This window comes from Trachymyrmex cornetzi, unplaced genomic scaffold (assembly GCF_001594075.2).
Source record: "Trachymyrmex cornetzi isolate Tcor2-1 unplaced genomic scaffold, Tcor1.1 scaffold1121, whole genome shotgun sequence".
In the NCBI taxonomy this organism is placed as follows: domain Eukaryota; kingdom Metazoa; phylum Arthropoda; class Insecta; order Hymenoptera; family Formicidae; genus Trachymyrmex; species Trachymyrmex cornetzi.
In genome coordinates this window covers 247,489-250,865 of record NW_017295678.1, presented here as the reverse complement: position 1 = coordinate 250,865, position 3,377 = coordinate 247,489, and positions in this window count along the sequence as shown.

Below are 3,377 nucleotides of genomic sequence, written 5' to 3'. Positions count from 1 at the left end.
TACCTGAGTCCATATATCATTCTTTCTTTTGTAAAATTTTTATAGTATAAGAAAAATAACAATAATTGAGAAAACATAAAAAGATAATTAAAAAGATCATTTTCACAACTTATTCTTTTGATTATTTCTTATGTTTCCTCATTATTATATCATTTTTTTATCATACTAAATAACTAAATAGTACTTTCGCAAAGAAACAGAAATATGGACATATGGATATATGAAATGTGTCATACTATATAGAGGAGAAAGTGGTATTATGGCCAGTGTAGATACTGTGGCCTCCCTTAATATCTCCGCTGTTATATAGCGAATCCTATAAGTGATTACTTATGGAATTATTTGTTCAGTAGCTCGCCGTTACACCATGACGCTAATATACCAATACTCAATAGCCAATACTTACAACGCATTTTTGCTTTCAAGTATTTCGAAACGTTTTTGAGATACATTTTAGCATTTAATTACACCTATTTCCTCCTTTTCTTAAACTTGAGCGTATTATCATGAATATATGTATTTTTGTGTGTTATTTGCTATTTAATATTCTATTTGACTGTATATATTTTGAAACGTTTATTTATTAAAATTGTGATATGACTTGTTTAATTACACGAAAATAGTACATCCGACTAACTGATGATTGGCTTTGATGGGCTTGCTTATTATTATTATTATTTATATATTTTGAATTATGCAAATTTAAACAATAGCATAACATTTTGCTAATATGGCCCTCTATAGGTATTGATTACTAATGATCTCTTTTTTGAGATTTTCATATCAAAATAAGGTAAATTTCTCGATCAGGGAACCCCCCAATGACCTTGATCTTGACATATGTTGTCAAGGCCATGACCCTGAGCGATCTCCAACAGGTTTTAGCCGTCGCTCGTCCTTCGTTAAAAAGTTATTAAGTCCGGATCTACAATAGGGTTTTAAGCCTTAAACCATAAGAAATCACAGTTGCTTATTCTTCTTGGATTCGACTATAATTGGTCAATTTCTTACGGCTTAAGGCTTAAAACACCTATTGTGGATCCGGGATAACAAAAAAAGTTCAACTGTATAACACGAGAATTCTCTGTTTTAAAATAAATTTCCTGCTTTAAGAAGTTGTGTGATGCAAAAAAAATTCTACTATATAAAACAAAAATTTTCTGCTTAAAAATAAATTTCCTGCTTTAAAAAGTTATTAACAAAAAACGTTGAAATATAACGAATTATTTCAAGTCAAGAGTCAACATGTATGTGTAGAATAATATTTAATATGGTATACAGCATAAATAAGGCGGTGAGGGGGGTGAGAGCCGGAGGTAAGAGTCGTGCGCGCCTGAAGCAGGGGGGGAGAAGGGTGAAAGTTGCTTCGTGTAGAAAGTCAAAACCTATGTAAAATAGTATTTAATATTGCATATATGACAGAAATAATACGTTATTTTTCAACTTCTTTTGTTAATAACTTTTTAACGAATAACGAGCGACAGTTAAAACTTGTTGAAGGTCATTCAGGGTCATGACCTTGACAACATATGTCAAGGTCAAGGTCATGGGGGGGGGTCCCCTGATCGAAAAATTTACCCAAAATAATTACTTGATAATCAATTTTGTGTGCATGTGTGTGTGTAGCTCTACTGTTAATCTACTATAGTTTATATTACGTATACTATTTTTAGTACTGAGATTCTTAGTATTGATCGAGCAGCTTATGTGCTGCTTTATGTTAGTTATGTGAATGTATATACATTTAATTGCACACATTTTATGCAAATGTTTTATCTTTTTATTAATTTTATAACCAAATACTGTTTTTTAAACAAAATTAGTATTTTAAAGCTATTTTTATGAAAAGTTATATTACCATCCTTTTAATCTTCGAGTCATTATGCAATGTCCCAACATTTTTACGTAACTTGGAGTCCAGAATTGATTCAACAACATCTTAATGAATGTAATTGTCAAGTTTTAAACTTAAATATTGATTGTTAACGAAGTTATTGTATAAAGTGTAACTGGGATGCCATAATAGCACCTTCTCCTTTACGGATTATATAGTTATACATGTTTATATATATTAAAACGTGAAATAAAAACCACTAACAAAGATTCCTTAAAATTCAAAAACTTGAAAGAAAAGGGGGTAAAACTGTACAATAGGGGACCTCCCTCCTATGATCTTGACCTTGACATATGTTGTCAAGGTCATGATCCTGAGCGGTGGCACCCAGTTGGACACGGCTCAATTGGACACGAACCACTCACAGCGCTTGAGACTACAAAGCTCCTAAGCACCGGTCGCTATGATTGGTGGTGTCCAATCGAGCCGTGGTCAATCGGGATCACCCCGATCCTGAGTAACCTCCATCAAATTTTAGCCGTCGCTTGTCCTTCGTTAAAAAGTTATTGACAAAAGAAGTTTGAAAAATAACGTATTATTTTTGGTATATATGCAATATTAAATACTATTCTACATAGGTTTTGACTTTCAGGGGCGCACGACTCTCACCTCCGACTCTCACCCCCCTCCCCAAATTAATTTTGTGGATCCAGAAAGTGTACGCCCCTGAAGCAGGGGGAAGGGGAGGGGGAGAGTCGGAGGGGAGAGTCGTGCGCCCCTGAAAGTCAAAACCTATGTAGAATAGTATTTAATATTGCATATATAGCAAAAATGTTATTTTTCAAACTTCTTTTGTGAATAACTTTTTAACGAAGGACGAGCGACGACTAAAACTTGTTGGAGGTTACTCAGGGTCATGACCTTGACAACATATGTTAAGGTCAAGGTCGTAGGAACGGGGTCCCCTATTCGAAAGAATTACCGAAAAGGGCAATAGGAGTCAGGCGAAGATAAAATTACACAAATTCCAACAATATAGGAAGTAAAACTTCTTTATTACAAACAAACACTCTTACATGTTTCGGCTCACTTTTGAGGTTAGAAGAGGGCCATGATTTCGATTGGGATAACGTCACAATATTGGATCAAGAGCCACGAGACTCCAAATGATTAATCTCGGAAATGATACATATTAGGAGACAGACGCATGGACTCAACCTGCAGACGGATATGGTTGCCCAAGGCCTACTTTCCGATAATTAATAGCTTATAAATAGCGTTGTCATTCGTGAAGGTATAGTCAGCATTGAGTGCGCACAGTAATAGTCTTTTTTAATTGATTTTTGCTTGATAATTTCCAGGGAATGGAAGTAACTCGTTACTTGTAACGAAGTTACAGTTACAAGTTACTTTTTAGGTAACTTTACTAGTAACTGCGTTACTTTTTTTCTTTGGTAACTGTAACGGTAACGAAGTTACATTTTTTTGGTAACGGTAACGAATTTTACAGTTACTTTTATCGTTACTTTGCACATGATTGGAC